Below are 22,946 nucleotides of genomic sequence, written 5' to 3'. Positions count from 1 at the left end.
GATGAGTGAGGAGTATATCTTGGTGCGACACTGTGCGCTAATGCGCTGAACTGCAAGGTTGGTGATTCAAACCCACCAGCCACTCCTCGAAAACCCTATACAGGATCACTACGGATCAGAACTGACTTGACAACACTTAACAACAACAACATGTATCATTTATATCCTATTTTAGTTAGTCGTAATACTAGTTCTCAAGTCCTGGACTGTTAACTGCAAGGCTGGTGACTCAAACCTACCAGCCACTCCTTGGGAACCCTATACAGGATCATATGAGTCAGAATTGACTTTTGAGAAAGCTGCCATCTGGTCAGACTCTGCTCCTCATTAGTTTCAACACATAACAACCCTTTACAGTGTTGCCAGGTGGGGCATATTCAGTTTTACTCCCAAACTCACCAGTCAGATAAGAAAATCCCCTCCTTTTCCTGGAGCAGGGCAGAGAGGCCAGTTGTATTTTTAGCTGGCTTTTCTTGGCATTTGGTTTGCAGTCCAGTGCTGACCCTACAGAGCCACCCCAGGAGTCTACATCAAGCAATGGGTCACCATTATTACCGAGACCTGTCGTGGTTTATTCCTGGAGAGATGAATAGCTTGAGTGGAGAGTTAGCAAATGGAGACTCTGGCAAAAGGGAAATGGTAGAACGGATGTTGGGGAGGCAGCCAGCCATGTCTGTGCGCATCACTAGGTGTTTGTTTCAGTGGTTATGATTTTGAAGAATTGCCCTCCTTCTAGCTCTGTTTTCTCACTTCTGACCCTCACTTTCCCCATCTACCTTCTGCACCTTGCAAGACTATGATGATGATCAAATGAGATAACATATGTGAACTACAACGCGCTGTGTAGAGCTTGCATCTGATAAACATGATCATCAGAACACCAGCTTTCCCTGCTACCACTGAGGCACACTTCATTCCAGACATGAGCAGTTGTTTGCAAAGTTGGCATCATCCTCACAAGACTAGAAACTGGAAGCAGCTCATCGTGGAGATAAGAGTTCCTTTTTGATCCTCGGATAGAATGAAAAAACTCAAATGAAAAATGACAGCAGATTAAAAATTAAAGTTCGAGAAAGGACTTACTTGTATCCGAAACATACAGAGAACTCTGAAAAGTCAACATAAGAAAACAACCCAATTTAAAAAGTGGGTTAAAGATGTTAGCTAACACTTACCAGAGAAAATATACAGTTGGCAAATAAGCCTATGAATACATACTCAACACTCTATGTCACTTTTGTTGTTAAATGTCATCGAGTCGGTTCTGACTCATAGCGACCCTGTATGGGATTTCTAAGGAGCGGCTTAGAACCAATGACCTTGCAGTTCAAACTGACCTTGAAGTGCCTTCCTTCCCCATGGCGGGACAACTGTCTGCTGACTTTGCCTTCTCACCCCACAGATGGTGGAGGCAATGTGCCTGGAGGAGAGGGGCCAGAGCCAGCCTGACCTTCCGACCTGACTGAGCTTCCATGGTACTCCGGGTGGGCCAAAAATTGGGCCGGAGTTGGACCAGGTGCTGCGATGTGTGGCATTCCTCTGTGTCCCTCACAGTTCGAGTTCTGTGGAGGCATGTGGTGCTGCAGACCTCACGTTGGTGTGGGACTGCTGCCCCAAGGCTGCTCAGAGACCCCTCAACCTAAGGATGAGGCGGGGCCTGGGGTTAAGAGCAACTCCGAGGGGACCTCCCTGGAGCGCCTCACTGACCCACCTGGTGCCGTGAAGCTGAACGCGGAGAACGCGGAGAAGATGGAAGAGAACCATGAGGAGTCCCAGGACATCAAAACAAGACAGAATGACCTCGAGCAATTTGCTAAACTGTTAAAATAAAAGAGGATCACCCTGGGGTATACCCAGGCAGATGTGGGGCTCAGCCTGGGGGTCTTCTTTGGGAAGGTGTTCAACCAAATACCTACTGTTTTGAGACTCTTCAGCTCAGCTTCAAAACTATGTGTAAGCTGAGGCCCCTGTTACAGAATTGGGTGGAGGAGGCGGACAACAACGAAAACCTCCTGGAGATAGGCAAAACGGAGACCCTCCTGCAGCAGGCTCGAAAGAGAAAGCAGACAAGCATTGAGAAACGAGCGAGAGGCAGTCTGGAGAGCCTGTTACTGCAGTGCTCCAAACCTTCACTGCAGCAGATGGGCCACATCGCCCGGCAGCTTGAGGGAGAAGGACGTGGTCCGAGTGTGGTTCTGTAACTGGCGTCAGAAAGGCAAATGCTCCAGCGGTGACTACTCCCTCCGAGAGGATTTTGAGACTGCCGGGTCTCCTGTTCCAAGGGCACAAGTGTCGTTTCCTCTGGCAGCAGGGCCCCATTTTGATACCCCAGACTATGGAGGCCCTTACTTTACTACTTTGTACTCCTCAGTCCCCTTCCCTGAGGTTACCCCTCGGGGTTCTCCCATGCATTCAAATAGGTGCCTGTCCTTCCCAGAAACAGGCTGCAGAGGAAAGGGGAGAGGCTGGGGAGACACCACCCTGGGCTTTGTACCAGAGCTTTTGGGATTAAGTTCTTCCTCCACTAAAGGAAGGAGGGAAAGAATTGGGAACACAAAGGGCAGGGGCAGGAAATTGGGGGTGGTGGTGGGTAATTGGTAGAGAGATGGTCAAATTCATTGATGTTCTTCATTTTAATTTCCACATCACTCATCATTTTGTTTTTAAATAAAGAAACCTGGGAGACAGTAGATATCAAAACAAAAAAGCTGACCTTGAGGTGGAGGGCTTATCCTACAGAGTCACACCAGGACTCACACTACAGTGTGAGATCAGCACACTCCAAACACTGCTAACACCAAATGCTAGAGAGAATGCGAAACAACAGGAATTCTCATTCTCATTCATTGCTGGTGGGAATGCAAAAAAAAGACACAACCATTCTGGAAGCTAGCTTGACAGTTTCTTTACAAAGCTAAATATAGACTTACCATTCTATCCAGCATTGATGTTCCTTACTCAAATGACATGAAAACTTACATCCACACAAAGCCGTGCACATGACTCTTTGTAATTGCCAGAAATGGAAAGCAATCAAGATTTTTTTCAATAGATGTATGCATAAACACTGTGGTGCATTCACTGAAATCTGGCTACCCTGGAGGCTAGTCTACAGGACAAAGTAGAACCGCCCCATTGGGTTTCCAATGCTGTAATCTGTACAGAAGCAGACTGCCACATCTTTCTCATGTGGAGCAGCTGGTAGGTTCAGTCTCTGACCTTGGGGTTAGCAGCCAAGTGCCTAACCACTGCCCCAACAAGGCTCCTTGAAAAGACATGAAGGAATCTTAGATGTATGTTGATCTGTGAAAGAAACCAGTCTGAAGAGGCTACATACTGTATCATTCCAACTATATGACTTTCTGAAACTGGCAATAAGATTGTTGTTGTTAAGTGTTATCAAGCTGCTTTCGACCCATAGTGACCCTGTATAGGGTTTCTGAGGAGCGGCTAGTGAGCTTGAACTGCTGACCTTGCTGTTCAAACAGCTTTGCAGTCTGGCGCATTAACCCACAGCGCCACACCAGGGCTCTGGCAATAAGATAAACATAGTGAAAATATCGAGTGGTTGTTGGGGCCTCTGGAAGGGGAGAAAGACTGGTGTTGCTGTCGTGTAGCGAAGTGCCGTCGAATCGGTGCTGACCCATAGAAACCCTGTATAGGGTTTCCGAGGAGCAGCTAGTGAGCTTGAACCACCAAGCTTGCAGTTCAAATGGCTTTGCAGTCTGGTGCGTTAACCCACAGTGCCACACCAGGGCTCTAAAGAATGGGGTTGTTGTTGTCAAGTGCCGTCGAGTCGATTCTGACCCATAGCGACCCTGTATAGGGTTTTCAAGGAGCAGCTGGTGAGCTTGAACTGCTGACCTTGCAGTTCAAATGGCTTTGCAGTCTAGTGCACTAACCCACCGCGCCACACCAGGACTCCAAAGAATGGGATAGGGTGGGGTAAACCAGAGGAACACAGGGATTTTTAGAGCAGTGAAATTCTTCTGTATGCTTCTACAATGGTAGAGTATGATACTATGTGTGTATTAAAAAGCATGGAACCGAACAAAGAGCAAAGGTCATGTAAATTACGGACTTTAGTGAATAACAGTGCATCAGTATTGGTTCAGCCATTGTAGCAAATTCACCACACTAGTTATTGTAAGATGTTAACAGTAGAGGAAATAGCCAGCAGGGGGAAGGAAGTGGATGAGAACGCTCTACTTTCTGTTCAAGTTTTCTGTAAACCTAAAACTGCTTTAAGAAAATAAAGAATTTTAATATTTTAAAACATTAACGCTGGATAGTATGCAATGCTGGATAGTATACAGGGCAATGGCAGTTACTCTCAGCCCTCACCCCACACGCAGTTGATGAGACTACACATTGGCTTGTTTTTTGTGGAAGGTGATTCAGTAAATAATACCTACTGAAACTCAAAGGAGTGCCTGGATGATACAAACCGTTACGCACTGGGCTACTCACCAAAAGGCTGACTGTTAAGAACCCACCGCACTGGGCTACTCACCAAAAGGCTGACTGTTAAGAACCCACCTCGAGGTACCTTAGAAGAAAGTCCTGTCAATCAGTTTCTGAGATTCTGAAAGATCACAGTCACAGAGTTGCCATGAACCAGAAGCAACTTGACAGCAACTCAGCTACTCTTTTTTCTTTTGTGGCTTGTTTGTGTTTGTTTTTAAAGGGAGAGGAGCAGGGAGCAGGGAGAATCAGAGGAGCATTATCAGAGAGGAGGTACAATGTGCTTAAAATAGAAGCCACCATATAATAGGTGCAGGTGGAACCCCAGGGTAGGAGTGAAGTTGGGGTCCAGAGACTGCATCATTAGCTGAACTCACCCCAGGAAATCATCCCTAGACAACAGAGTGAACAATGACTCTTTCCAGTGCTGACGACCTCTATTAGCTATGCTTCTCCTATCCACCAGGTGAAGTCTCTCACCCGTCACTTGTTGATCATCTTGGTAGATCTACTTGGGCCCTGAGATTTTGCTAAGCTTCTCTTTACCATCCATAATAGAGAGGGTAAGCTAACTAACAACTGCCACATTTTGGTGGCTTAACACAGTGAAACAGTATTTCTTTCTCATACAAGGCTCAATGTAGATGGCCTTGGTTGAGTAGCTCTTCTGGGCAGTTCTTCTCCATGCAGTGCCTCAGGAATCCAGATTCTTTTCATCTGGTGACTTTGTCAAGGCCAAGGGTCCCCCCAGAGTCCACCTTTGGAACATCTGCATTCAGCCAGACAGCAAGAGAGAAAGTGTGGAGCATCTTATGATCCATTTTAGGGGCCAGGTTTGAAAGTGACGGTTATCATTACTACCCATACACCCCTAGCAAAAGCTAGTCATATGGTCCGACATAGAGGCAAAAGGCCAGGAAATGTAGTATTCTCATGTGTCCATGAAGACATTGAGACAGCTAGTGAACACAATAATATGTATTCATGGCATCTTGGAGACCTGGTGTGGTGCCGTAGGATAAGCATTTGACCTCAAGGTTGGTTTGAACCATAAGGTCCACAGTTAAGAGGAAGCGGAATCAAACCCAAGCTGTCTGACTCAATACGAGATTCTTTTAGTCATTTTAACAATACTTACCATTTCCTGGAACTCCTGCTGTGGCGTTATAGGCTTGGCACCGGACTACAAACCACAAGGTTGGCAGTTCAAACCCATTAGCCGCTCTTCAGAAACCCTATACAGGGTTGCTACGATGGAACCGACTCAACGGCACTTAACAGTTACAACATTTATTGAGCATTACCTATGGGTCAGTGATTTGAATATATTCATTCTCTGTAGTTCATAAAAGCCAATCCCCTGTAAGATGGCGAGTGCAGTGTTTATTTTATTGATGAAGAATCTGAAAGACTGAAGGTAAGAGACTTACTCAGAGTCCCACAGCTAGTAGGTGGCAGAGGTGGGATTCAAATGGCATGAGTCTGGCTCTGAAACGTACACTCTTTCTGTGATGCTGGAAGACTCTAACCTGGAAACACAAGATCGTATTGTCTTGTCAGTGAAATGTTAAAGCTACTGATTATGGACTTAGTACTTAGGGCTAAGTGAGGGCTCTCAGAATGTCTACATAGAAGAAAACAATCACATCCTCTAATAAGAGGAAGAGCAAGCTGATAGATCAAGCTTGGGGTCAGACAGGCCTGAGTCCAAATCATAGCGGTGCAGCTTGTTAGCTCAGATGCGTAACCACTAGAACTTCAACTTCCTTATCTGTAAAATGGGGATAATAATAGACCTCAATCTGTGAATCTGTCTGATGAGGTTTCAATGGGGTGAAGCAGGTAAAACATTTGATCATTGTTCTTAGCTGCTGTTGGAGTTGGTACCCACTCTTGTCACTGTCGTGCACAACAGAATGAAACACTGCCTGGTTCTACTCTGTCCCCATGATTTTCTTGCACACTGGATCATTGTAATCCACAGTGTTTTCACTGAGTTATTGTCAGAAGTAGATGGGCAGATTCGGGCCTTTCTGCCTACTCTGCTTTAGTCTGGAAACACTGTGGAAACCTGTTCAGCATTACGGCAGTTTGTAAGCCTGCTATGCAGGTGCTAGCTGCAGATGAGATTCATTGGCCAAGAATTTAACTAAGTGTCTTGCACAGAAGGTGAGGATCCTACTATTGAATCACCAATGCCCCCATGCCTAACATACAAAACAAACAACAAAAAGCAACCCACTCCATTGAGTAGATTCTGACTCACAATGTCCCATCCTATACAGGGTTCCCGAGGCTGTACATTTTTATGAGACAACCTCATCTTTCTTGTATGGTTGGCAGCCATACATTTAACCATTCAGGATCCTTATGCCTGTCATAGGCAAATGCTTATTATATAATAATAGCTACATTGCTATTATTATTGATATCATTGTTCTTAGGATTTCTAAATGGGAATGTGGAAAGCAAACAGTTCAGGCCTCCAGGGAAAGGATTCTGCAGCGTCTAGTCCATGATTTCTACCCCTGAAGCCTCCTCACAGCAGCCTCCTCATTCTTCAAGTTTCATGATGGAGACTTTTCCAATCAGATTAACAAAACCCAGTGACTGTCCTCTGCACAGGCAGGAGGGGAAGAACAATGGAGAAGGCTTGCCAGAAAGCTTTGTCCAGATTCCTTCCACACCCTGACAACCCCACCCCCAGTGCTAACAGCTCCACAGCAAGACCCTGAGCTCTGGCCCTGGCATTGCCTGGGCTGCACTCTGTGTCCATCACACGGTGTGCATTTCAAAGTGTAATGCAGCTGTTGGCTGCAGGTTTCAACTAAAGAACAAGAGATGGTGGGGGCTGTGAGTTTGGTGCTGGCTGCGTCTCTCTGCACGGAAGAGAACCAGTGGTGTGGGGAAGCCCTGGGAACCTTGGCCCAGGGCACTGGCCACCCAGAGAGCTTGAAGATCTTTTAGACAAAGACCACCAGCCCCAGCTAGCTTTGAGTCAGACACTGAATCACTCACTGGGGAGAAGCAACTTCTCCTCAGTAGCTAATGCCATCAGAGGATTCTGGAATCTGCCTGTGAGTCTGCAAGGACTTTAGTCATGGGCTATCAGAGTTGGCAAAGCCCTTGCTCCAATTGTGCTGTTTTATAAGCAAAGAAACTGAGGTCCAAAGGGGTGAAATGACGAATCTAAGATGGCAGTATGAGTCAGGGCAGGGCTTGGGAAGGAACGCTGACTGCATGAGCCTGGGGCTTTTCCATTAATCAAAAGCACAGAGCCCGCCCAGCACTCCTACCTAAAAGAGACCGCTGTCGTTGGGACCTGTGACCCCAGCACACAGCAGCCTCCTCCCAATACTATATACCTTCACAGAGAACCTGCCTTTAAACAAATGATGGACTAAGATGATAACAAAAAACAATGTGTCTTTAACATGGAAAGATGCTCCCCTTAGAATGTTAAATGAAGACGAAGGAGATTCCCTCAAAAGATTTTATCCTAAGATCCCATTTGAATAAGGAACACACACACATAGAAAAAAGACTGGAAGGACAAGAAAAAACAAAGTGTTACTTTGGGGAGGTACAATCATGGGTGATTTTCATTCTTTTCTAGATGTTCTGCTTTGAGAACATCTTTTTGTTTACTTCTCTAGCAACCATTTAGGAGGATAGACAGTGAATAGACAAGTCAGGGTCCTCAGAGGCTCTCTGTCACGGAAGCTCAGATCGCCCCAGCTCCCAGAGCAGACTTCGCCCACTGTACAAGGCGGGGGTGGCTTCCTTTCCGGCGGAGTCTAAGCAAGCTCAGACCTGAAAGCGGGTAGCCCAGCAGTTTTGCTGCAGTCTCAGGGCAGTGCCAGCTTACAGCTCTCCAAGGGATCTCAGGTGCAGGGCACCAGGAAGGAAGGACTGGATGTTAGACCCTGAGTGTGTCTGGCAATCTGAAGTAGAGGTCAGGACTGGGTGGTATGTGGTGTATGGGGAAGAGTCTCAGAGGCCACACGCTCCAAGAAAACTCATGGTCTGATTCCATCTTTCAGACATGCACATGTCCCTTATGATTGGCTGTCACTTGCCCAGTAGAATGCCTGTGTGCATGAGAGCAGGCCACCTTTCTAGACTGTTCCATCAGGACAATTCTATAAGGGGTACCTGCCATACAGGAGCCTTCCACTCTTCTTCTGACCCCAGTCCAGGGAATGGTAAGTCTTGTTGTCATTGCCACAGAGCTCAACAAGGGTCCATTTAGATAGAACCATTCCCTACACCAAGTTACCAAGTCAGGAACATGGTGCTTGCCTCGCGCCCAGCTGGACTCTGCTACTGGAGAAACATGTCTTGAATGTTGTCCAATTGATGCTCCCCCCATAAGAGGTGGAGTCAGGGAATGGAACACACATGGAGGAGAAGCTCCACTGCAATGAGTAATGAGAGAATGTGTGTGCGTAATAGGCAACTTCTGCTGTCCCACACAGGCAAGTCTCAGGACTTCGTCACATGATGGTAATGATTGCAGAGATGCCTTGACCAACCAGGTCTGAGGAGGTCATGCAGATGAGGAGAGCAGAGAAACTAGCCCTGTGCTTCCCTCAGTCTCAATTTCCTCATGTGTAAGATGAGGCTCAGGAGGATAGCTGGGAGGATAGGGTGGTGCAAATAGTTAAGCGTCTGGCTACTAACTGAAAATGTGGAGGTTCGAGTACACCCAGAGATGCCTCTAAAGAAAGATTTGGCAATGTATTTTTGAAAATTCAGCTATTGAAAAAAACTATGGAAATTCAGTCCTGACTACAGCTAGGGCTGAGGGAAAAAATTCAAGCCTCTATTTGAAATACTGAAGGATTCTTTGGGAAAATATTGAAAGCATTGGAAGAAGATGGAAGGAATACTCAGAATCACTGCACCAAAAAGAAATGGCCGATGTTCAACCATTTCAAGAGGTAGCAAATGATCAAGAGCTAATGGCAATGAAGGAAGAATTCCAAGGTGCCCTGAAGGCATTGACAAAGAACAAGGCACAGGGAACTGATGGAAGACAAACTGAAATCCTTCAACAAATGGATGCAGCATTAGAGGCACTCACTATCTGTGCCAAAGAAATTTGGAAGACAGTTACCTGACCAACTGATGTGCCCATTCCAAACAGAAGCGACCCAACAGAATGTAGAAATCATCGAACAATATCATTATTATCACGTGTAAGTAAAATTTTGCTGAAGATATTTAAAAAACAGCTGCAACAGTGCATTGACAGAGAACTGCCAAAGGGTCAAGCTGGATTCAGATGACTGCATAGAATGAGGGATATGATTGCTGATGTCTGATGGACCTTGGCTGAAAGCAGAGAATACCAGAAAGATGTTTACCTGTGCTTTATTGACTATGCAAAGGCTTTCAACTGTGTGGATCATGACAAGCTCTGGACAACATTGTGGAGGATTAGTATTCTGGAACACTTGATTGTGCTCATTCATGAAGAACCTGTACATATAATAAGAGGCAGTTATTCAAACAGAACAAGGGGGCACTGAATGGTACAAAATCAGGAAAAGTGTATAGCAAGGTTGTATTCTTTCACCATAGTTCTTCAATTTGTATGCTGAGCAAATAATCTAAAATGCTGGATTATATGAAGAAGAACATGGCATCAGGATTGAAGGAAGATTCATTAACAACCTAAGATTGCAGATGATGCAACCTTGCATGCTGAAATTGAAGTGGACTTAAAATACTTCACTGATGAAGATCATAGACCACAGCCTTTGGTATGGGTTGCACCTCAATGTAAAGAAAACAAAAATCCTCAACACTGGAGCAATAAATAACATCAGGATAAGTGGGGAATAGATTGAAGTTTTCAAAGACTTCATTTTGTTTGGATCCCCAAAATCAAGAAATCAAACAATGTATTGCCTTGGGCAAATCTGCTGCAGAAGACCTTTGAGCCTCTTCTTACACATTAACAAAGATGTCAGTTTGAAGGACTAAGGTGTGCCTGTACCAAGCCATGGTGTTTTCAATCACCTCATATGCATATGAAAGTTGGACAATGAATAAGGAAGACCATAGAAGAATTGATGCACTTGAGTTATGGTGTTGGAGAAGAATATTAAAAGTACCATGGACTGCCAGAAGAACAAACAAATCTGTGCTGGAAAAAATACAACCAGAATGCTCCTTCTGCCAAGATGGCCAGACTTCATCTTTCATTCTTTGGACATATTATCGGGAGGGACCAGTCTCTGGAGGAGGACATCATACTTTGTAAAGCGGAGGGTCAGTGAAAAAGAGCAAGACTCAACTAAGATGAATTGGCACAGTGGCAGCAGCAATGGGCTCAAGTGTAGCAGTAATTGTGAGGACTGGGCAGTGTTTGCTATGGGTCAGAACCAACTTGATGACACCTAACAACAACAACAGATGGGCCGGCCTATTGTGAGCAATGCTTATGTGTTTATGTGGGGAGGACTCAGGTACTGGGGGTGGGTTCAGTGGGGTGTGCGTCAGCTCCAGTAGGGCTAGGAGGAGGCAGATCTGTGGTCTTGTCTTGAGGCCTTGAGGATAGTCATCTGGAGCAGGTTCACAGCTTGCATGCTGAAGGCCCTCACCTACTTCTCCTTGCTCCCTGTGGTAGGAATGAGCTTCCTGAGTAGCACCATAGACAGCAAAGGGCCCTAGCTCATGGCCTACCTGCATCTCCAAATCAGGGCCAAGTTCGTTCCCCAGGGAGGCAGGAGCCACGCGCTATTCCAAAACCGTGATGTAAAACCACTTCTGACCAGCTATAAAGATGACTAAAGGCAACCTTCATCTTTACTGGGAACCACAACACTTCTTTGGACCATTACTCAGTATATGGACCACAAGTGTGTGGAACCTTAAGCTTGCTTCTTTACTTGTACTAAATAATGACCACCAAACTGATCTTTCATCCCTTTGCTTCTGGCAGGAGATGGCTTAAAATGAAAAAAAGAAGGAAAATCTATGGAGCACAGTTCTTCTCTGATATATATGGGTCTCCATGAGTCAGAATTGTCTCAATGGTGCTGGTTTATGAATTGTTTTGTGTTGTTTACAGAGTAGGAGAGAAACAGCCCTGCCCTACACCTACCCCTGAAGCAGCATCTTAGAAAGATCTGTGCTTGGTTGGTCCTTGATAACCAGTAGCAGTCACCTTTCTTCCCAGGATGTCAGGATGCTGGTGGCAACTCTCCTTCCTCGGCCCTGCTTCATGTTGGTGAGATTACTGAAGAACAGGTGAGCCGTTCAAATCCACCAGCCGCTCTGTTGAAAAAGAGGAGGGTTTGTGCTCCCACAAAGGTATACAGCCTCAGAAACCCTACATAGGGTCACTGTGAGTCAGAAGCTATTCCGTGGTAGTGGGTTAGTTCATTTATCAGTCATGAGAGCTGGTCTCAGCTCAATTCAGCCCAAGTTTGTTGTTGTTAAGTACCATCGAGTTAGTTCCGACCCATAGCGACCCTGTATAGGGTTTCCGAGGAGCAGCTGGTGAGCTTGAACCGCCGACCTTGAGGTACGGCTTTGCAGTCTGGCGCATTAACCCACAGCACCACACCAGGACTCCTTTTAGCTGGAGTCAAAATGCTCCTGGTTGCTCTAATTTTGGATAGGTTCTGGAACTGTTTTGCCTGCCTCCAGCTAGACCCCTTCATACCCCTTCTCTGAAGAAACCTGGCCTGCCCCCATTCTTCCACCCCACATCCCACACCCCACACCAGACCCAATCCTTGTCTACAGAAGTCTTTCTGGTTCGCCCTTCCAGTCCTGTTCTCAGCATTGTTTCCAAATCTCTCATTTCCATGTTAGCATCGAGACAACAATGGAGTGCTAAGGGCTGGGCACTCTCTGCCTTGGCTTTCTGTCTAATGAATCAACCAGAAGGTGCCCTGCCTATGCTATTGGCTCCTGAGTGGCTGGGCAGATGGAGAGCAACAGGGTTCAGAGTTTTCGCTCTGAGTTATAAGTCTTCCATCACTTCCTAACTGTGGGGCCTTGAGCAAGTTACTTAACAGTTCTGTGCTTGTTTCCTCCCACGCACAATGGAGTTGTTCTGAGGATACAATGAGATCATGCATGCAAAGAATTTGCAATATTACCACCGGGCATATATTAAGTGTTCAATAAACATGAGCTACTGTTATTTCTTTCCTCGGATGCTTCTAGAATGTTCAGTGTCAGAATCCATCTTTGGTGCAACCAACATGTATTGAGAGCTCAGTGCTGTGTTGTTGTTGCTATTATTGTCCTAGAGTTGTCTCTGACTCATGGTGAACTAATGTGTACAGAGTAGAACGGCTTCATAGGGTTTTCAAGACTGTGCCTTCTTTCCAGGTGCTTCTGGGTAGGTTTGAACAATCAAACTTTTGTCTAGTGGTTCAGCACTTGACTGTGCTGATTTAGACCAGGGGAATGTAAAGATCTCACAGAAAAGGTGAGGAGAAAAATACTAATAGATCCTGGTGCGAGGGTAAGTGCTTTGGGGCCTGTGAGCCGAGTCTCAGAGCCTGGGGGGAGTCCTCTAACTCTGGTCAGTGGTGGTGGTGGAGGAGGGCAGCCTGAAGTACGGAGTTCACAAAGGAGATAAACCTGAACAGGATCCTGAGTCACATAGACCTCCACAGGCAGCTAGGAGCCAGAAAGGCATTCCAGATAGCTGGGACAGCAAGCATAAAGCTCCTGAGAGTATATCCAACTGACTAGGTTTCCTAGTGTTGATGTGACAGAAACACCACCAGTGGGTACCTCTAAAGAACAGAAGTTTTGTGAGGATAAGTCAAAAAGTATTGTTATAAAAGTCATGCTGTTGTCAAGTGCCTTTGAGTCGGTTCTGATTCATGGTGACCCTGTATAGGGTTTCTGAGGAACGACTCGTGAGTTTGAACCACCGACCTTGAGGTACAAACCGCCCTTGTTCTACAGCCCCACACCAGGACAGGTTGGTGGATACTAATCAGACCTCTGACTGGAATGTTGGATTGTCCGCCTTATCCTCTTCTCCCTTTCACCAGAACTCCTAGCTCATCACTGCTCACCTCAGACAGCCCTTGGGGTTTCAACCAGGGACAGGACTTTGCTCCTGACCCACAGTGTGACCTTGGACCACTTACCACCACCTTTTTATCTATATAAAGGGACCCCACTCTCTGTTGTAAGGAGTAAATACGATATGAGAAAATGTGGAAAGGTTTCAACGATGAGCAGTTGTGCTAGGTGACCTCTTCACTTTCTGAGGGCTGGGGTCACATTCATCTGGATCACTCTTGTGTCTCCAACACTAAGCCCACCTTCCCCAGCATGTTTGGAGGTGGTTCTATATGAAGTATGGGATCTGGGGGACAATGATTCACAGACTTCAGTGCATCTCTTTTACCTGAATGGCCTATGATCAAAATACACAAAAGGAACCACTGAGAAAACAAGGTAACAAAAAAGTGCCAGGAAACTTGGCGTCCCTGCCCTCCGTTTAGTACTTTAGTATTGTAGTCGTCTTCTCAGGAGCCATTTCCTGATTAGCAGAAATCCAGTCTGTCGTGCTGACTTTGGACACATCATTAGGAAAAACCAGCCACCAGAAAAGGATATCATGGCGGGTCAGAGAGTCCGAAAAAAAAATGAGGAGAATCCTCAGTGAGAAGGATTGACACTGTAGTCTCAACAATGGATCAAACATATGTCAAAGGTCATGGAGGTGGCACAGGACTGGCCAACATTCTGTTCTGTCAGATGAGCATAAAACCGTCAATGGTTAACAACACAGTTTAGTCTGAGGTGGCAAAATGTCCAGTCAGAAGCTACATGGCTCACTCTTCTTGCATCTAGAGTAGCCACAGGAGGAAGTTGTGGTCAATAAATATAAGAAGATGGTGGGTTGAAATTCTGGAAGGCTCTGACAAATTCAGCTGACATATCTCTTTTACTGTTTGCTCTTCATTTTCCTCCTATCTGGAATGCAGAATTGATGGCTGAACTTTCACATCCATCTTGCAGCCATGAAGATGAGAGCCATATACTAAGAATATGCCATCTACCGCTGGAGTGCCTGCTTCTGGAAATGAAAAATTCCTAATTGTTAAATGCTGTGTTGTTGTAATTGTGGTTTGTTTGTTTGGGAATGGGGTAAGGAAGGAGCTTTGCTGTTTGTAGACAAGCATAATTACAACTGAGAAGTCCTTTCCTCCCAAGACAAGATCAGCGTCACCAGAGGCATCCTCCAGGTACTGCTTGTAAGAGCCAGTTACTCATATTCAGTGAGCTGAGTAACAGGTGAGTAACAGACTGCAAGTTCAGGGAAGACAGGATTGACCGTTCCATGTTAACTGCTCTCAAATTTCCAGAGCACCACTTAGTTTCTGGCAAACAAGCGGCTTGCTATCCTTTTCTTGAATCAGTGAATGAAAGAATACTTTTAGTTCTAATTCCAGGAAATGCAGCTGACCCACTGTAGCTTAAAAGCTCTGTTGATAAATCGTTGAAAAAAATCTGCTTTTAGAAAGTTTTACCTAAAATATCCAAAAGCGCGGCACTGCTTTGTAAGTAACTCTCTTAGCCTTCCCCAGAACCACTGTCTTTTACTAACCATCCCCAGTCCATCATGTTGTTGTTGTTGTTGTTGTTAAGTGTCGTCAAGTCGGTTCTGACCCATAGCGACCCATAATGGCTGCCCTCAACTTGACACTACATAATCCAGAAAAAACTCATGCAAACCCCCTGGTTTGACAAATGAGTTCCCCCAACATATGGGGATTTTGAATACACATAAATGTGTACATGGAAACATTCACATACATAATTGTCAGATTGTTTTCCTTTCTTAAACATTTCAGTTATTTCCAGGCTTATAAAATTACTTTTTCCATACTTTGAGGAAAATCTCCTTCATCTCTTTACTTTTTCCTTAAAACCTACAGTTTTCACTATGACCCCCAAACAATTCACCATCTTTTACTGCATCCACATTAGATATAACTTTTTCATTTGCCTTCCTTTTGAAAAGCCTGGGAAAGTTTATATATTACTAGTGAGAATCCAAAGTCCATGTATTTTCAGCAGGCTTGGAGTTCGATAGTTTAAGATGTTTGTTGACAATCACTTAGAATATATCACAGATTAAAGGCAGGGCCACCTGCACCTGCTCAATCTCTTTGTGTGTGTGTGTGTGTGTGTGTTTTGTTTTTGTTTTTTTTTCTTTCAGGGTTCACATCAGGATTCCATTCTCCAGTCTCCCCTGAAGTGAGGTGGAACAACATGGCTTGAGATCCTTACTCCTTCTTTATCCACCAGCTTAATGGTGATGATATCAAGGATTTAGGGTATGATGGGGCCACAAGGTGGAAGGAACCTGGGATTCTTGAGTGGCTGTGTGGAGCAGACACCTCCTCCGGTGGGCCTACATTGACTATCTTGGGAACAAGAAATACATTTTATGGTATCAAACCAGTGCTTTGGAAGTTTACCTATTCAGCAGTTAGCTATATTTATAGATCACTTCTTATTTATCCATAGCACTTTTTTTAGTGTATGGTGCTGCAGGATAATGTGCTGGACTTCTAGATTGCTTTGAATCACAAGATCGGCAGTTCAAACTTACCAGTTATTCCTCAGAAATCCTTTAAAGGGTTGCTATGAGTCAGAACTGACTCGATGGCACTTATCAACAACAGCAACAACATTCTAAAATGATGTCACAGTCTGCTTTATATTAGAGTCACTTAGATCCATGACTATATAGCTGTGACTTGTTATATGTGTGGCTCTCAATCTTGGTCTCACAATAGAAAGTAATCTGTTATTGTTGTTGTTAAGTACCATCAAGTTAGTTCTGATTCATAATGACCCAGTATAGGGTTTCTGAGGAGCAACAGGTGGGTTTGAACCACCGATCAAAGAGCTCCCAAGGTTATTTTTAAAGGGCATCCAGAGTTAAAAGTCATTGTTCTAAAGTAGGAGTCTTGAACTCGAGTGTCCATAGAATACTTGGGTTGATGTTAAGCGCTGCTAATTCACTTCTAACTAATAGCAACCCTGTATAGATTTTCCAAGGAGCCGTTAGTGGGTTTGAACAATGACATTTTGGTTATAGCACCACACCAGGATTCTAGAGCACTTGGGGGCCTTATTAAAACACAGATTTCTGGGTCCCACTGCAAGAGTTTTTAATTCAGCAGGTCTGGATGGCAGCTCAAGGATTTACATTTCTAGTAAGTTCCCAGGTGATATTAATGCATTGGTTTGGGGGCCACACTTTGAGAACCACTAACCCAGGCCTTTAAATCACTCTGGATGACAACAATAGTTGATGTCATTCCGAGAAAACACTGGTTGGATGTTGTGTGCCGTCGAGTCTGTTCCAACTCATAGTGACCCCCATATAGGGTTTCCAAGGCTGTAAATCTTTACAGGAGCAGAAAGCCTCATCTTTCTCCTGTGGAGAGACTGATAAATTTGAATTTCTGACCTTGCCGTAAGCAGTCCAGCTTGTAATTCACTACGTTACGTTACCAGGGCTCTGTTAGAAAACACTAGTCACTGAATAATAGAATGCATCATTGAACTGAAAAGGAAGAGACAGAATTTTATACTTGATAAGAGGACTCTTTGCTTTGTTTTACGACAGACTCAGATTGCATTTGCTTAGTTGTATGATTGAATGAAGACATTCTAGGAACAAGAGGAGAAGACAATGGTTGGACAAGAGAAAGTTTAATACTGAAGTTCGAGCTAGAGTGTGAAAGGACGTGTAAGAGGTATATCAAGTCCTGGTGTGATATAGATCATAAGTTTTGCTTGAAGATTTGAAAGAAAAACGCATTATTTCTTCTAAAATGTATTATGAAATAGAATAAAATGCTCCAATGAATTGTTGAAATGAATTTGGAAAGATGTTGTTGAAGCTGCATCCCACCCCCTTCTGGGGAAGTGTATCACTCTCCCCTGCTCTTAGCTGGGCTTGGGAGAGAAGACTGAGCATCATTCAATGATTCCCAAGAACTCTAGCTGTGACACGCAGAGCTTCATAGATCCAAACTTCTCCTAGTCCCACAGTTCCATTCCATGGTAGCTGGGGTTCATTTTCCAAATCACTGCACATAGAAAAGTTCGGCTTGGCAAGGTATGAGCTACTCTCAAATACGTGGTTGAGATTTTGAGTCCATCATTCCTCACAGTCCCACCCAGAAATACCTAAGAAGAATTCAATGTTGCCCTTTGGTCCACCCCAGGAGGACTGTTGGCTTTATTGAGGGCCAAAAACTGGGTGAAAAGGGTGTTGAGGGAAAAAGCAGGCAGACCTTGGCAACTAGAAGTAAAGGATCAGAATCAGAAAGTGGGCGGAAACTTGGCCATGGACATGTGAGAAGGCCTTACGAGGTGGTAGGGTTTATTTTAGGGTTTCCACTACACTGTACTATGCTGTCCTAGAACAAAAGGAAATAGACCTAAAACCATTCAATTTGACATTATTTAATGGCCAGGTGTCAGGTAAAGTGCTAGGAACCAACGAAAGTTTCCAAATCATGATAGACGGGTCCCTCAATCTTCATGGTACTTACATTCTAGTTGGAGAGAAAACCACAAAATCAAGGAACGTCTCAATTCAGATACTCATATATTGTTATGAATAAAAGATGGTAGAGACCGGCAAGTGTTGACATAATTTTCCTGAAAAGGCCAGATAATAAATATTTTGAGCTTTGTGGGCTGTTACTCATACATAATATTCAACCCTGCTGATGTAGTATGAGAGCAGCCACAGGCAGTACACATAAACAAGTGGGTGAATGGATTTCATCTGCAGACCATAATATGCTAAGACAGAACAAGCTGCCGAGAAGGGGAAGGATGTCAAGCCAGGCATCCTGGGAACCCAAGTAATGAGAAAGGGCTGGCCATGAGGGATCTGAAAGAAGAACATTCCAGGCAGGACAAAGAGAACGTGCAAAAGAACTGAAGGGACTCAGCACATTCCAGGGACAGAGACAAGGCCAGCGCATCTGGGGTATATGAAGCAAAAGTGACAGAAGTAGGAAGATGTCACTGAGGTAGGAGGCCACTGAGTCTGGGCCAATGGAAGGTTTTAGATAACATGATCAGAGATCTATTTCTCATCAGAGAGGGGAATGAAAGCAGTGATTCCTATTTCCAGAGCACCTCCCCACTGCCTGACCCATGGAGGTAATTACTAGCTTCTTGTCTGTTGGTTGATAAAGCACTGGAACAGGAAGGATTATAAAAATCATCTGGGTGATTCAGACTGTTAACGAGCTTGACTACAAACTGAAAAGTTGGAGGTTAAAGATGGCTCAAAGGTACCTCAGAAGAAAAGCCTGGTGATCTACCTCTGAAACATCAGCCACTGGAAATCCTAGGAAGCACAGCTTTACTTGAACACATATGAGGTTAGCAGGAGTTAGAGGTGATGCCATGGCAACTGGTAGTGGCAGTAGTGAACCCATCTATAGCATTTGTCATCTTTTACAGACAAGCCCATTGAAACCCAGAGAGGTAGAGATGCTAAATGCTTTCCCCAAGATCACTCAGCACGTTGCCAGCAGAACTGGGACTGGAACTCTAAGAAGAGAAAGAATTTCAGACAGACACTCCTGGCCTGATAACAAAGCCTTCATTGGGGGAAGAGCAGGGTGGTTCTGATGTGTGATGGTCACTTAGCTAGATCAGTAAGCCCAGACCCATGTGAACTCAACATATGAGTTTTAGGGAGAGAAGAGCTGGGAACAAAAACCTGAACAGCAAAGATTTCCATGGGCAGTAAAGCTGAGCAGTGGCCCTGAGTCCACTGAGGAAGGCTTGGACATGAGCCTTCTATCAGAGGTAGCTAGCAGAGTAATTATGGACATGAGACATCACTGAAGGTGAGCCATTGCTGGATGAGAGGAAAATGACAGGTACCAAATGGAAGTGACAAGAACCTGTTTATGAGCACACTTAACATCTCCCCAGTTAGATTCAGAAATACCTGAGCAACACTTTGAGAAGAGCTGAATACTAGCAGCAGGGACCAAGGACACATGACGTATTGCTGTGAACTACATCCCAGGTTTGGCAACCTGTCTAGTGTGCACTCAGGAAATACAAGTCACATTCCAAATTCATGTGAGAGTAAAATGCGCTCAGAAAATACAAGGGGGCTTCAAAAAGTTTCTGGGAATATGGAATTTGAAGATAATGAAAAATTTCCATGAAGTACTCTTTGAAGTGCCCCATATCACATTAGGTAACAATCTACCACCTCTTCCCAAAATATCGGCTATTCTTAGACTGACTAGAGATGGTAGGGTTGACTCTAGACCTATGTGAGAAGCAAGTTTGGGCCACCGAGTGTGCTGACCTGTGCAGGGTGGTGAATGGTCAGATCAAGCAGGTCTGCATAGTGTTAACAACAGGAAGACCATGTTCAGGGTCTTGAGGGCAGCACAAGGAGTTTAGACCTCACAAGATGGGACTGTCCTACCAGTAAGGATGTGAGGTCAATTCCAATGTATGGTGATGTCAGATTAAGACCCTGTTGCCTTGCCAGCTAGGGGCAGCCTGCCTGCCATTGCTAGACTGAGACCCCCAAGTTCAGTCTCTTGCACAGCAGAGTTACTTTTCTATTTTTAGAGGAAAAAATTGCTATGAATTGGACTTTCCAATTTTAGGCCTCTTTCTTGGGCTCTATCTAGTGACAGACTGGAAAAACATCTCTCATTCTGCGTGTACATATTTAAAATCTGGCCAGTGGTTTCAGAGCCTACTCCCTGGAGTGGCTTAGCAAGGAAGAATCAGTTCCAAACAATGACAGAGTTATGCCTTTATGAGAATGTCATCCTACATTTTGCAGGAAGGATGGTAACCTTCATGGTGCCAACCCCACTACCTTTAGTCAGAAATTTGAATCACATTTCGTTTCTCTCAAAGATTCCATTGCAGCATGGCCTTGCTGATAATGAAGGTGATGGAAACTGAGCCACAAAAGTAAGCAAAGTCAAGGCTCCATGAAGGGGTGTCAGTGACTTCATGACTCTTTTCCCAGTGGGTCTTCCATTCCAAGGAGGATTTATATAATGTGGCAGACAATTTAGTGCTCAACTACTAATCAAAAGATTGGCAGTTCAAACCCACCCAGAATTGACTAGGGAGAAAGGCTTGTGGATTTACTTCCGGCAGGTCACAGCCTTGAAAACCCCTAATGAGATGCAGATCCACTTTGCATACATGGAGTCACTATGAGTTGGAGTTGATTGGTTTGGTGTTTTGGTTTTAGAGGAAGGACTTGATGTTTGATTAAAAACAAAGCAGGACAAGAGAGGTTTTCAGTGGGCCCTGGCTACTTTCGCTGGGTAGGATCTGTCTGCACAGGGAAAAGTGTGGGAAAAGTCATGGAAACCACTATAAGCCACAACATCAGGAGAAGAACCTTCTGTTAAAGCAGTTAAAGGGGGTCAACCCATTGGTCCAATAGGATAATTATGGGCCTGGCATTATTCAGAACATTCCAAATGTGTATCCACTCTTAAGAAATGGAATCTATACTCAATGTCTGGCAAGGATTAACCTCTTCACCCTCAGCACACTCAAGGAAGATGGCCATGTCTTCTAAGGCTGGGCTTCACAACTGAAGTAAGTGCATCCCTGGGATTATTACATGGGATTATGAAAAGGACACAGAGCTTTGGGGAACAGGACATACCTTTCTGGACTATTAATTTTACATGAAGATGAATGTTTAAAAATAGATTTAAGACATGGATGATGAAGATGAGGCCTTTTCCTAACTACTTAGTATGTTTTGGAAGTAGCTCTGATAGTATCGTGGTTAAGTGCTTGGCCGCTAACTGGAAGATTAACTGTTCAAATCTAATAGCTGCTCTGCAGGAGAAAGATGAGGCAGTCTCCTTCTATAAAGCCTTGGAAACTCTATGCAGCAGTTCTGCTCTGTTGTGTAGGGTCGTTGTGAGTCAGAATCAACTTGATGACCATGGGTTTGGGTTGCTTGCTTTTGTTTTTGTTTACAGTATGTTTTGGTAGTCTTTCTCCATCGGGAAACCTTCTTATAGTGCAAGTCCTGCAACTATTTTGTAGAAGCCAGAATGTGCTCTTCCATTTTCCCTCGTAACCAGCTGTAGGCTGTGATTAAGCAGACACAGCCAAACAAGAAAGATGCCAATTAGACGAAGAGCGGTATGAGGAAGCAGGCCTTGCAAAAGTCTATGTTTGAGCAACACTGTGGCCTATAGAGGCACCGTTTTCCACATGCAAAAGTGCAGAGCCTCTGCCTGCCCAGTGTGATCACAGCAAGCGGCTCTGCCCGGAAGGTAGTAAGGTTGTGTCTAGTGGGAAGTCCAGTGGGGGTTTACTAGGCAGCTCCTGAAGGGCTTGAGCGTGGGAGACCTCTGCTGCTCTCACTAAACCAGCAAAAATAAACTGTTGTTTTCAGCCAAGAACAGTAACTGATACACATGGATTCATTATAGAATCAAAAGCAAGATATTTTCAAAAGAAAGCATGAGGCTTCCGTGAAATTTCATATGGGTACTGCACACTTCAGACTTAAATTCTTTTTGGTTATTAGGGACATTTTGCTGGAGAAGTTTTAAACTATGACACAGGCCGGGAAAAAAGGAACAAAGGAGAAATGGAAGGAGGCAAGAGAAAGAGGATAAAAGAACAGAGAGAAAGCCAACTAGGAAAGGAAATATTTGTACATGTAAGTTCTTATTTTAAAAAGGCTGACTCATATATTACATACCAGGCAAGCCACAGGTCAACCTTGTGAGTTCCCATTTTATAGATGTAACATCTGAGGCTGCCAAAGAGACTATGGAATTTGCCCAAGACTATGCAGACAGAGCGAAGTCTTTGTATTTATTTTATTGAGTTCTTGGCGAAAGGTGGCAAGCAAGTTAGGGTCTCATTTGACAAATTTCACGAAACTTGCTCAGTGGCATTGGTTACCTTAGTCACAATGTGCCAACATTCTCTTTCATTTTGCGCTGTTAGTTCTGTTTCTAGTGCTCTAGTTTCCCTACCCCGTTATCTTCTCCTCTTTGCTTTTAGTCCCGTGTTGATGGTTTCTAAGCAGTGCACTGATCTTCCTGGTGACCAGCAGGATAACCTGTCAGGTGTGGCTCTGCGTGGACCCTGTGGTTTTAAGTTTTGAAATCCTCCATGTATGTGACAGACACTGGCCACAGAAAAGTGTAAACAGTCCTTGGCCAGAAGTGGTTTGGCTCCAAGGTGATGTGGGCTTGGCTTGAGCAATTCCATTTCCTCCTCTTCTCCTTATCTCTCTCATCCTTCAGGGTCATCATGGCCTGGACCTCAGCTAAACCCAGCTTTGTCTGAAAACTTGGCTCCTGAGCAAACAACATCGCTTTTTGGAGATACATGCAGGGACCCATAGAGTATATTCATTAAGGGAGAGGGGAAGAGAGACACAGCTCCACTCAGGGTCTGCACCCCAA

At 44.6% G+C, this 22,946-nt stretch overlaps 1 pseudogene; it reads left to right on the top strand.

Moving 5' to 3' along the window:
• The first annotated feature begins 1,358 nt into the window (after positions 1-1,358).
• On the top strand, positions 1,359-7,431 carry LOC102840600 (annotated as a pseudogene).
• The last annotated feature ends 15,515 nt before the right edge of the window (positions 7,432-22,946 follow it).

The sequence above is a fragment of the Chrysochloris asiatica genome, unplaced genomic scaffold (assembly GCF_000296735.1).
Source record: "Chrysochloris asiatica unplaced genomic scaffold, ChrAsi1.0 scaffold00072, whole genome shotgun sequence".
Classification (NCBI taxonomy): Eukaryota; Metazoa; Chordata; class Mammalia; order Afrosoricida; family Chrysochloridae; genus Chrysochloris; species Chrysochloris asiatica.
The sequence above is the reverse complement of the archived record's forward strand: the minus strand, read 5'-3'. Positions and strand labels throughout refer to the sequence as shown.